Source organism: Pseudorca crassidens, chromosome 7 (assembly GCF_039906515.1).
Source record: "Pseudorca crassidens isolate mPseCra1 chromosome 7, mPseCra1.hap1, whole genome shotgun sequence".
In the NCBI taxonomy this organism is placed as follows: domain Eukaryota; kingdom Metazoa; phylum Chordata; class Mammalia; order Artiodactyla; family Delphinidae; genus Pseudorca; species Pseudorca crassidens.
In genome coordinates, this window is record NC_090302.1 from 44,462,389 (window position 1) to 44,476,076 (window position 13,688).

A 13,688-nucleotide genomic window follows, 5' to 3' on the forward strand; every position below is an offset into this window, starting at 1 on the left:
TTTTTTGTTTCAAGCTTTTGAATGGTAATTTATGCACATGGTACAAAATTCAAAAGCTGCAAAAAGTATATGCTGAAATGTAGGTCTTCCCAAACTTCTCCCTAGTGATTCTACTCCCCTTCCTAGAGGCAGCTCTTGTTACCTTTTCTTGCAGATTCTTCCGGAGTCCTACGGCATATAAAAAGCACACCCTACACAAACCTCTTCTTTTGTTTCTTATATGGGCTTTTCTTTTGTTCACCCAAAAAGGTTTAATAAAAAAGATAGTGAATTTGGTGAAATGGATTTTAAACAACCTTATGAAATGGATTATTTTACTAGATTCAACCAGATATTTTAAAAGTATTAGCATGCTGTTAAATCACTCCCCAACCTCAAAATGATTTTTAAAAATAACATATGCATCCAATATTCATACCAGATGAATTCCAAAGTGAGAATCTCTCTCGCTCCTCTTATTGTTCATGGGATTGTGTCTTCCATCAAGGAAGGTTTCTCTCTTACCCCATTTTATTATGATCTTTAAATATTCTCACTGATGTTCATTATCTCAGCTTTTCTTTAAAATTCTTAAAATAATTTTGCAAGGTTTTCTAGATGGAAATGGCAAAAGTCATGATTTTGTAAATTGGCCAATAGAAATCAAATCCCTTACTGCTGGCTGAGGATGGCTGATCACTGGCAAGAACGAGAGTAGTGTTACACTGTAAAAAGACTATTGACTGGAATTTAAGTGGATTCTGATCTATTCTTTCTAACTACATTAGCATCCAGATCTCAACCATGTCTTAAAATCTCTCAAGCCTCCTACTTCCTTTTTTTTTTCTGTAACTGAGAGGAAATCACAATTAGAGATTTCTTGCTTAAACATTCTGTTTCTCATCTGACACTTTTCAGTGACTTTTCCCATATATATCTAGTCCTTAAAATCTCAAATTGATCAGTGCAACAAACTTCTTTTTCTCAAGTTACAATGAAAACGATAAGCACAATCAACATGAAATTTGCTAGGTGTTATGGACTGAATATTTGTGTCCCTCCAAAAGTCATATGTTTAAGTCCTAACCTCCAATGTGATGGTATTTGGAGGTGGGGCCTTTGGGAGGTTTAGATGGATGGGGCATCCTACCCTCATGAGGGTGGGGCACCCAAGGCTGGATTAGTACCCTCATAAGAAGAGCTCTCTCTCCACCATGTGGGGACACAGTGATAAGGTGGCAACTTGCAAACCAGAAGTGGGCCCTCACAGAACCATGCTGGCACCTGATTTTGGACTTCCCAGCTCCAGAACTATGAGAAATATATTTCTGTTGTTTAAGCCACTCAGTGTATGGTATTTTGTTATGGCAGCCCAATTTAAGTCACTAGGCATTTCCTAACTTTTTTTTTTTTAACATCTTTATTGGAGTAAAATTGCTTTACAATGGTGTGCTAGTTTCTGCTGTATAACAAAGTGCATCAGCTATATGTATACATATATCCCCATATCCCCCCCTCTTGTGTCTCCCTCCCACCCTCCCTGTCCCACCCCATTTCCTAACTTTTGACAGCGAATAGTTTAGCCACCCAAAGATATGGTTTCAACTGATGCCAGTTCTTCTTTGTTTCATTCAGTCATATAGGCCCTTTCAGCATTACTGCTTCAGAAGTGCATGTTTCATCCTGCATACATGGCAGGCCCCTATTCTTGGTACAGATGCTGTCCACTGGGCACATTTCCAGCTCCTGGATCCTGCCACTGAACTCACTGGAAACTAAGAACTGGAGTAGGACAGTGATATCTGCCTAAACTTACTTACCAACCAACCTGAATTCTAGGTGATTGAATTGAACTGGGCTTTGTGTAAGAACCTAAGACAAGATAGAACAGTGGGCTGCAGCAACTGAAACTAAGAGACATGTGAAAAATTCTTTCTAGGGGTGAGGCCAAGGTCAGGAACCACAAAACTGGCCTTCTTAAGGAAGGGGATAAGAAGTGGAAATCAAGTATGAGGCAGCATATATTTTGTTCTTCTAATTGTTACATTAAAGATGTGTTTTACTCGACAAATTTATACTAAGGGCAAATTATGTGCTCAGAGCATTGTTCTAGGTGCCAGCAATACAGCAATGAAGAGACCTCCCTACTGGGGAAAAAAAAAAAATCCTTGCCCTCATAGAACTCACATTCTCACATTATGTTCTCCTACTTCGGCTCCACCACCTAATTAGTGTCTCAAATAACACCTTATCTTTAACATGAGGATAGTGGTGCCCAATTCTCCTTTTACAGCTGTACTTTGTATATCATCAGGATTTTTAATGTTTCCATTCTGTTTTTCAAATATAAATAGGTCTTCCATTCTTTACCTAAATAAGTTTATTCTAAAAGTCAAAAATCTATTAACAGACTTACGTTATCATAACTATGTACATGCCAATGACTTCAAAGACAAGTAATAGGCTAGAATCATATATTTTTTTATAAAAGGTCTAATGGCATAACCCCTGAGCAATTTAAAGGAGAATATTTATATCTTAATCACTCGAGTCAAATAAATTCCCTGTTCTTATGCCAAATCAATTAAATGCTGAAAATCATGACATTCCACATCAAAAAAAAAAATGACACACTTTATTTCATAATATCTGAACTAGAATTTCCTACATAGTTTTTTGTTTTTTCCTGAAGTTTGTAATTGCTTTCTTTTTTCTTGTTGATAGAAGAATAATTCACCTTCACCTTATTCTCAGGCTTATCTAGACTATCAGTCATGCTGGAGTTCACCTTTTTCCCCAGAACTCCCTGAACTCTGCATTCTCCTGCTCCAAACAGGAGTATTTGCTGCTTAAGCCCATTGTATAGCTTTTATCCTCATCTTTTCACTCTCTTTCTGGGATTTACTTTTTCTTGGATCATACCTGTTCTTCTTTCTTGCTTTTTCACCCCTGTCTTCTAAAAGGACATCCCAAAATAACTTACTAAGAAAGGATATTAGGAGATCCTGAGACATATACCTCTAAAAAAAGTCTTTATTTTTATTCTCATACTCAGTGGATAGTTTGACCAAGTATAGAATTCCATAAAGAAGTGAAATAAATAAGTTAAATAAAGAAGTGGAAAGGCAAGCTGCAGACTAGGAGAAAATATTTGCAATACACAAACCTGAAAAAAGCCAGGACCTAGAATTTACAAAGAACTTCTAAAAATCAGTAAGAAAAAGATAAACAACCCAATTTTTAAACATGGGCCAGTATGTGAATAGGAACTTTGCAAAAGAAAACAACCAAATGGCTAAGACGTATGTGAGAAGTTGCTCAATATCAATGCTCATCAGGGAAACTCAAACTCACAGTGAGATATCACTGTGCATTGACGAAAATAGCTTAAGTTAAAAACACTGATAATAGCAAGTACTGGGAAAGATGTAGAGACACTAGAACTTCAGAATACATTGCTTATATGAGGGTAAAACTCTTTGAAATACTGTATAGCAGTTTCTAGGAAATTAAACGCACATCTATGACCAAACCAGCAATTCGAATCCACCCAGAATAAATGGTCAAACAATTCACAAAAACTCATGTAAGTTTGTTTGTAGTTGCTGTATTCAAAATAGCTTCAAACTAGAAACAACCCAATGACTACCAAAAGGAGAATGGAGAAACAAACCATACCATAATAATAGAATGGAAGACTTCTCAGCAATAGAAAAGGATGAATTACTACTACACCCAACAACTTGGATGAATACTAAAACAATTATACTGATCAAAGGAAGCTGGACATAAAAGTATATACTCTATGACTAAATTTATAGAAAGTTCAGGAACAGGGAAAACAAATCTATGGTGATAAAAGTCAAATACCGATTATTTGAGGGAGAAGGTAATGTGTATTGATTGAGAGAAGGCATGAGGGAACTTTCTGGGGTGAAGGAAATAGCCTACATCTTGATCTGGATGGTGTACATTTACTCACAAGGCTCTGCACTTAAGATTTGTGCATCTCACCATGGGTACTACATTTCAACTTTTTTTAAAAAAGAAAAATAGCTAGGTTGAAAATCGTCTTCCTTCAGTACTTTGAAAGCTTTTCCTCATTATCTTCTAACATCCACAAGTGATGGTAAGAAGTCTTGTGTGAGTCTGATTCTAACCCCTTTGAAGTCCAAGTTTATTCTCTCTGGAAGTTTAGGAACTTTTCTTTAACCTTCTTGCTCTGAAATTCCATGAGGATGTCACTAGGTAAGAATCTTTATTACATTCATCCCATTTGCCCCTCAGTATGCCTTTTCAATTTCAATACTTGTGTCTATCCTTATCGCTGGGGCATTTTTCTATTAATTTTACAAAGAATTTTCACCTCTTCTTTTTATTAAAATCTACTGTTCTTGAATCTCTATGGTCAGAAGATGGAATTCCTAAATTAAGCCTCTATGTCTCTTTCTTTCATTTTTTATATTTTCTTTGTCTATCTGCTTTGTTCTGTAGATTTCCTCTGCTTTATCTTATAGCAACTATGCTTAATTTCTAAGCAGTCTTACTTATTCTGTGTTCCTGTTTCACAACAATTTGATTTTAGGACACAATACCTTCTCGAATCTCTGAGAGTACCAGAAGATTTTGAAAAAGTCCCTCTCTGTTTTCTGAATAACGTCTATTTTCTCTGATAATTGTGGTCTTCCTCGTGTGTTGGATCCTCCCTAGATGCTACATATTAATAATGAAGATGTGTGTTTCCTCCTCTGTTCGGTAGGAAGAGTTTTTTTCCTTGCTTTGGGGGTCTTCCTGGAAGATCCATATACAAGGGAAGGGCAGGTTGAAAGATCAGCTTTATGGTAAGTAGGCTTGGAGCTCCCTGACAGTTCAGGGGTATCTAAATGCCAGAATAAGGAATTCTTTTGCTGAACAGCCAAAACTCTCAAAAGAAATCATGGCTTTCCCTGGTTTACTTATTGTCTTTAGAGAAGGATCCTGGAGGCAATGGCCAGGTGGCCTGCAGCTCTGAGGGGCTGGGGAGCAAGCAGGGCTTCCAGGCACTGACTTTCACACAACTTTCCCCTGTTTATGGCTTCTGCTCACCTCTTCTTTCTTATCATTCCTGTGACTCCAAGTCTTTAGCTCCTCCAGGCAGATGGGTGCTCTTCTGCACTGCAGACCATCACATAGCACATTCTAGGCTATGGTTTTGCTACTGTGTTTCATCTGTCTACATGCTTCCAACCACTTGCCATCATCTAGAAGTTTCTTGAAGTCTCTAATCTACTCATTTCCTCCTCTCCACACTCTTTCCATTCCTATAAAAACTTTTGTTATCATTTCAATGTAGTCTCTACAGGGAGAGAGGTGAATATGTATGTTCAATCTATCTTGAGTTAGAATGTACATTCTTTTCTTTTTTCCCCAGAAGTAAATTAATCTGTTTAGAAAAACCTGATAAGACGTTAAATATAGTAAGTTAAAGATATTACCAGACAAAACTCATTTATTAAGGCATTACCTGACCCTTCAGTGCAGATGATTCTCAAATCTATACTCTCAGCATCTTTCCGTATTTCCATGTACCTCCTGATCATTTCCAATTCTTTGTCTACTTTTACCACATTTACAACAACCCAAGCCCATTCTCTACTCCTTGCCTCCCCATGAAGATCTTCTTCCCCAACACGACTAGCCCACTTGATCTTTCTGCAGGTTCCACACACATCCACGCAGGCTGAACACTTCACACAAGTTTTTGACTTTTCTTTGCCCTGTTTCTTTGTAGTTGATGAGTGCTCAAATCCTCTCTCTTCTTCCTATTTTATTCTATGTCTGGAGAGAATTCTCTCCTTTAGCTCACCTTGCTCCTGGAAAATAAAGGGGACTAAAAGCAGTAATGGGAACATCGGCTGCATCACTGCCCGGAGAAGGGCAAAGGAATAACCACTTGACACTAAGCAATATCTTCTCCTTTATACAGGTGTGCACAGTTGATACTGCAGCTGAACAGAAAAAAATGTGCCTATTAAACATTTAAAGAAAATAAATTGTATTTGTCACAGAGAAGAATTTATAAACATCTTCTAAGAGTTGAATGCCAAATGCATATATTCTTGGACCTAAAATTATTTTCAAGTCCAGCAGACTGATTCCAATCTCTCCTACTTTGCAGCCATTCTGATAAAGTCTCAAACCCATCTCATCTCTTTCCTTTCTTTTTTTTAAAAATATTTTTTAAAATTAATTTATTTTTGGCTACGTTGGGTCTTCGTAGCTGCGTGCGGGCTTTCTCTAGTTGCGGCAAGTGGGGGCCACTCTTCCTTGCAGTGCACGGCCTTCTCACTGCAGTGGCTTCTCTTGTTGTGGAGCACGGGCTCTAGGCACGTGGGTTCAGTATGGGCTTTAGAGCACAGGCTCAGTAGTTGTGGTGCACAGGCTTAGTTGCTCTGTGGCATGTGGGATCTTCCCGGACCAGGGCTTGAACCCATGTCCCCTGCATTGGCAGGCAGATTCTTAACCGTTGTGCCACCAGGGAAGTCCCTCATCTCTTTCCTTTCTTTATGTAAATAAGACACTACAAGTGCATATATTATCTGAATGATCCTATTAGCTGAAGCCAGGATCTTCTGAAAGCTGTAGTCTATGTGGGTAGAGATCACCTTCATACTCCCTCAAATGCCATTGTACTTATGTGTTTTTAGTGTTAGTCTGATGTCTGCATCATCAGCTGTAATTAGAAACATATAAAACTGTTATCAGGCTGAACTGTTGATAAACCTAGTTCAGGAATTTAATGTTTTTCTGCTTTAGTTCATACTCATCTCTACTGATAGATGACTGTAGGGTTTACACTTAGACACTTGGAAAATTCAACTTGCCATTAAGTTGTAACTTGTGTGTCTCTTTTGTAGGAATAAATTGATTAGAGAGCAGCCCTGAAGTCTGTTGGGAGGATTTGGTGGGGGTGGGGGAAGCAGAGAGAGATGTGTGGTAATGGGAGGAAGGAGGGTATTTATATTCGGTGAGGTTTGGATATTAAACAGAAAGGAAATCACAGATGGTGTCTGATTACTGTTGGATTACTGCCAACAACTTATAGGTAGATACTGCAGGAAAAACCAAACATGGCACCCATGGGAACTTCATTCTCAAACCTCAGTGCCCTTCAAGGGCTCAGGATTATGTTCTGTGTCACTGTTGCTGATTATACACACATTTATACATATACATACATTTCACTTTTAGAAACATCATCATACAAAAACTTCAATTACTGAATAGGTACATTAACCAGAACATATTTCCATCACAGAATAAGCCTTCATTTCATGAAATGATTTTACAGAATACTACATTTCCCTATGAATTTAAAATTTGATTTATTTACAAAATTAATTTTTCATGCAGTTTTTTTTTTTTTTTTGCGGTACGCGGGCCTCTCACTGTTGTGGCCTCTCCCGTTGCGGAGCACAGGCTCCGGACGCGCAGGCTCAGTGGCCATGGCTCACGGGCCCAGCCACTCTGTGGCATGTGGGATCTTCCCGGACTGGGGCACGAACCCGTGTCCCCTGCATTGGCAGGCGAACTCTCAACCACTGCGCCACCAGGGAAGCCCTCATGCAGTTTTTATTTGCAGTTCAACTTTTTATTTTAATAAAATCAGAATATGCACAACACATGCAGTTCTAGCATCTAAACTAACAAGCAATTACTAAAGCTACAGTGACTTGAGGTTAACTCAGTCACTCATAAAGGTTTATTGATGACTGCCATATTCACATTTACAAAAACACATCAGTTAATGTACAGCAAGACAAATATACAAATCAGGACAGGCCAAGATCCTGATTTAACATAGTATCCCTTTGTTTTCACCTATAAAATTGACAGTGACTCATTTTTGCTAAGTAAAGGGTGCTGGTTGGCAATTGATACCTAAGTTTATCATCGACATCATAACTTTAGGATTGCATCTGATTGTCTTGATTCTCCAGCTTTATAATGTCTCCACAATTCCCTGACAACCTGACAAACATTAAAACTACCTCAATACCCAGTCGTTTGTCCACTGTACATCACTGTAACTGAATCAGCAGGTTTCCCCTGGAACATGATGGACTTAAACTGAATAGTCTCAACCTGAAGTGTTTTGGATTTAACAGTGAAAAGAAAGGCCATTCACTGCAAAAAAGAAATGCAGAGTCCTAAGATGCTCTCTCAAATTCATGGGAGCCATGTCTAAACAAAAATAACAGTAACAAAACTCCCTTTTATTTCTGTGGAAAGAAAAACCACACTGTTACTATGGGTAGGGGGACATAAACATTAATCCATAGGAGACTCGAGATTCTCAAGTGAAGAGTACAGGTCTAGAGATTGAGAACCAGGACCAGACTGCCTGGGTTTGAATCCTGAGTCTGTATCTTATAAGCAAGTGTGTGTTTTAGGGCAAGTTACTTAAACTTGCTGTGCCTCAGTTTCTTCACCAGTAAAATGGAGATAAACTTGTACCTATATCATACAGCTGTTTTACGATTAAATGAGCGAAAGCATAAAGTGCTTGGGAAGGAACAGTGCTGTGTAAGTGTTTGCTACCATGACTGGGATAAATCTCTACCTTAGTCCAGGTGCTTTACATTAACGATTGCAGTCGATACCTCCAAGTGGATGCTGGGTATTATAATCTCTATTTTCCTTGAAGAGAAAATGGACTTCAGAATAGTAAGTAATAAGGAATTTTTCCAAGACCACATACTGAGTAAGCGGTTAGGCTACAAGTCCTAACCAAGTCTTTCTCATTCCAGACCATCTCTTCATACTTGTGAAGAGGAAGCAGCCAACTAGCTAGCTGGCCGACTTTCTCACTTTTCAATTTGTTGTCCTAGTGTTCCATAAGCGCGTCTTGGCCGGTCTTGGACAGCCACCTCAAAGATGCCCCATCTGTTCCTGTCCGCTTTATGGCCGGGGAGAAGCCAGTGTTTTCACCCAGCGTGGGGCCGCCAGCTCTGCAGGGAAGCTGGGGAACAGATGCAATGATCAGAGGGCCCTGGTGCCAACCACTTTCTCTTCCCTATTGTCAGAGAGGCTCCCTGCAGGGGTTGTCACTCAGGGTATGTGATTTGCTTGCTCTTTCCCTTCCAAAACATTTTAATTTTTTTACACCATATTTAATATTTTATTGCTTCTTGTGGATGAAAGGAGAAAACCTTGTTCTGAAAAATACATAACTCCACCTTCCACAGAAGAGATCCAGCCTGGAGCAGTGGTCACAGCCAGCGCTGCCAACTTCAAAAATAGATGGCTCCGATATCTTCAGAAACCAGATTTTCATATTTGTTCTCTGAAGAGCAGAGGGTACATTTTTAATAAAACTTTAGTTGTGATAAATCGCTAGCTCCAAATCCGCAGGCAGAGGCTCAGCACGTAGTGACCTAGGAGCCACTGGGATGAGTAATTTGCCTGTATAAACAGGAGCGCGGAGGAAGTCTTTTGTAAGGCTCAACACATTTTAGCTGGGTGACTTCATTTCCATTATCAGGTCTGATCTCAGCGGAGGTGATTTGCTTGCAGTCTAGATCTAGATGACCCTGGCACAGACGTACCCAATCTAACCTCAAATCTAGAGCAGAAGGGCAGATATTCATCTTCCCCATGACATTGTAGTGTGTTTAAGCACGGCATTAACATAGCTTGTACACACTTATTTGTGACAAGGCTCAGACCTTGGAAAATCTTCTGGTTTAATTTCTTACACACAATGACTGAATACAGATTAATTTTTATGCCGAATAGGAGGGTATATGCTTAACATCAAAAGCAATCTGTTGCTGCAATAGTTGGCTCTGCTTAAATCTGATCAGGAGTAAGGAAGAGCTAGGAGGAGTGAAGTCAGCTACGTGGGAAAATGTGGCAAATGGTCATCTCACCTCTCTCCGAACTCATCTGTTAGGCATTCAGCCCAGCTCTCCACTGTAGGTGACAGGAGGAGGTGGTCTCAGAAAGGGCCCTTAGGTAAATAATTTTTGACTTAACTCCTGCTTGAGCCTTTGAAACCATGAATGAAGTCCCCTGGGTTACTCTTTCATGTGAAGGAGTGGAGGTGTCTCCAAATACTGAGAATGGAGTTAAGGAAAAGGGGCATATGACACAGCCACAGAATGTCCACCACAGGGTGCTATGTGGGCAAGCAGACAAGTGGAAAGGTGTGAGGGTGCTGTCCTGCATTTTAGGGGCACTGCTGATAGAATGCTGGGCTCCTCCTTTGCAGCTGGAGGACCCAACGTACAGAAGAATATGGAAGGGCTTCCCTGGTGGTGCAGTGGTTGAGAGTCCGCCTGCTGATGCAGGGGACACGGGTTCGTGCCCTGGTCTGGGAAGATCCCACATGCCGCGGAGCGGCTGGGCCCGTGAGCCACGGCCGCTGAGCCTGCGCGTCCGGAGCCTGTGCTCCGCAAGGGGAGAGGCCACAACAGTGAGAGGCCCACGTACCGCAAAAAAAAAAAAAAAGAAGAATATGGAAAAGAGGTCCTAGTCCACTCCAGTGTGTTCCTCCTCCCCGGCCCCCGTGACATTCATTGGCTGGAACGCTGGGTGTGCCATGGGGATCGCATTCCAATGAAGCAAAAAACGCTGAAAGATCCTTCTCAGTCCCTAGCTCTGAAAGAGGAGGATAGTTTCTTTTGGCCTTCTAGATCTACTCTTCACCTTATCCCCTCTGCCCTGGGTCCTGGGAGACAGAAATTTTATGGATCGTAACAACGGGCTCCCTTGCCCTCTTGCTTCCAACTGGATTCAGTCAGTGGGAAGCACCAGCAAGAGAAAAGGACAGAGAAGAAATGAGGCTGGGGTATTCCTCCCCTGGGCCCGTCCCTGTGGGGTCACCGGAATGTGGCTACATCCTTCAACTAGTGGCACAGCTCCCGTCTGAGCCATCTTGCAGGGATAGGGATTAGCTTTAGAAAGGACACCTTCTGACTCTTCCACTGTGACCTCAGAGGCGGAAGCAAAGCCACATTTGGATGCAGGTGTGGGTAGCAGTGACAGGAAGCTGAGAGATCTCACGTGATGGCCTCCTTTTATTGTAGGTATATGAGGAAGGAGATAAATGAATTCCTGATGCACAGGCGGAGAAGGTAGTAGAAGAGAGGGCTTGAGGGGTGTGGGAAAAGTTGGAGAGAGATGACTCAGAAGATGAATAAATATAAATATAAGGCACCTTTGAAGAGTGCATGAAATTAGAGAAGATGAATTTATAGCAGCACCAAGCTTTATGCATAGCACTGGGAAAGAAGCCTGTGAGTGAAGGCAGAAAAGGCAATCAGCTGGAGATCTGTAAAATCAGGAGTTTACCGGGTACAGGATATGAAAGGAGGACACTGAGAATTGAAGACTTTGGCAAGAGCGTGACTGAGGAAATCTGCCTCGTGGTCATGATGGGACTGAAGATGATGTGGGATGACAGTTGAAGGAACAAGGCAGTAGAGATCACAAAGAGACTGAAGAGCAGACATAGTGAGAATAACAGATTGAGGGAACCGTGATCAGGAAGTGAGATTTGGATGGAGGGAAGGAGTTCCTGGTAATGACAAGTTTTAGGATCTGATCACGGAGATGGAGTGGAGGTCATTAAAGTTCAAAAGGTCAAGAAATGGCAAGTGTTTTTCATCCAGAATGATACCCATTTCTTGTTAACACAACTAACATTTTTTAAAATGAAAATTAATTTGTTGAGAAAAATTTATTTCAATGTGAAACTATGCATTGTGTAGAAGATATCCTTTCTGGGTTACCAGACTCTAAACATCTCTTTTTTTTTTTTTTGAACTATATTATAAGTCTATAATTGTAGATGACTGAGAGACATGCAAATTATGTCCTGTCTGATAAAGGTTAGATTGGCAAACCCATTTTGCCTCCATTTAGAATTCATTAATATACTTTTACTCCATATAAATTTGAATTTAACTTATTGTTTTGAACTGTTTATAATATCTGCTTGGTTCTCTTACCAATTAACAAGTAGAACAAGATCTTTAACCTGTACTCATTTTTATACCTGTATGAAAGTCATGATTTCACTTGATCTTTTTAAAAAATTATCTTTTAACAAAGTGTATTTTTTAAAACAAACAAAAAATTGGTGAGAAGAGTAGAGTTGTTTTGCACTTTTACAGATCTTTTAAATGTCTGGAATAATACAATACAGCTGGTTTCCCATATCTGCATTCAATCTCCTATAGCTATGTTATTTTAGTTGAAGTATATGAAGAAAATTTGGTCTCACACAGATATGTAGTTGGAAGAGGGGGGAGTATTTTAATGTCCTTTTCAGATAATTGTGGATATTCTTATTAATACTGTATCAAAACTTGCCAAGTTGTAGTTTCTTAAGGTTAGTTGCAATGTGGGATCTGATACATTCCAATGAACTTTACATACTCTGTTAAATTAAAATTCATTGGTCGATCTTTCACATTGAAAGGATCTTTTATCTATGCATGATTTTCTAACATCATGCATTGGTCACTAGGAAAACACTGGTTCACTAAGTCATGCAGATCTTTCAAATGGTTACACATCTCACTATATAATATGTATTTTAAAAAATCACATTGTTAATATCACAACCAATCTCAAAAAAAGCCTTAAATATTAGGAAGCTTTCAAATTTACAGGTGTATATGTGTTCCAAAATTCTAATTTTCACTTGCAAGCTTGACTTTTTTTTTTTTTTTTTTGTGGTATGCGGGCCTCTCTCACTGTTGTGGCCTCTCCCGTTGCAGAGCAACAGGCTCTGGACGCGCAGGCTCAGCGGCCATGGCTCACGGGCGCAGCCGCTCCGCGGCATGTGGGATCCTCCCGGACCGGGGCACGAACCCGCGTCCCCTGCATCGGCAGGCGGACTCTCAACCACTGCGCCACCAGGGAAGCCCTGCAAGCTTGACTTTTATCATTAGCAACAGATACAGTCATTTTCTGTGACAGGCTCACTCACTCATTTTTAGGATATATTTGCCAAATACTCAAGTCTAAATAACCATAGTCTACTCATCAGTCATTCAAGTAAAAACAGCATTTCACAAACAGCAACTAGTCTACCTTACAGCTCAACAATTCCACAACAGAGAGTGGCCAAGACGGTGGAATAGAAAGACCCTGAGCTTATTTCCTCTGGCAAGCACATCAAAGTCACAACTATCTGCAGAACAACCATCAATGAAAAAAGACTGGAACCTACCAGAAAAGATCTTCTACAACTAAAGACATAAAGAAGGAACCTCAATGAGATGGGTAAAAGGGTAAGACTTGATATGTAATCAAATTCCACACCCCTGGGTGGGCAACCCGTAGCTGGAGAATAATTACAATGCAGAGGTTCTCGCACAGGAGTGAGAGTTCTGAGCCCCACATTGGGCTGTCTAGGCTGGGGGGTCCTACACCGGGAAGATGAGTCCCCAGAGCATTTGGCTTTGATGGCCAGCAGGGCTTAATTTCGGGAGCCTCACAGGACTGTGAGAAAAAGAGACGTCACGCTTAAAGGGCACACACAAAATCTCACGTGCATTGGGACCCAAGGCAAAAGCAGTAATTTGATAGAAGCCTGGGCCAGACCTACTTGCAGGTCTTGGAGAGTCTCCTGGAGAGGTGGAGGACAGCTGCAGCTTACTCTGGGGTCACAGACACTGGTGTCAGACATAGACACCGTGTGAACACTGCTGCTGGTG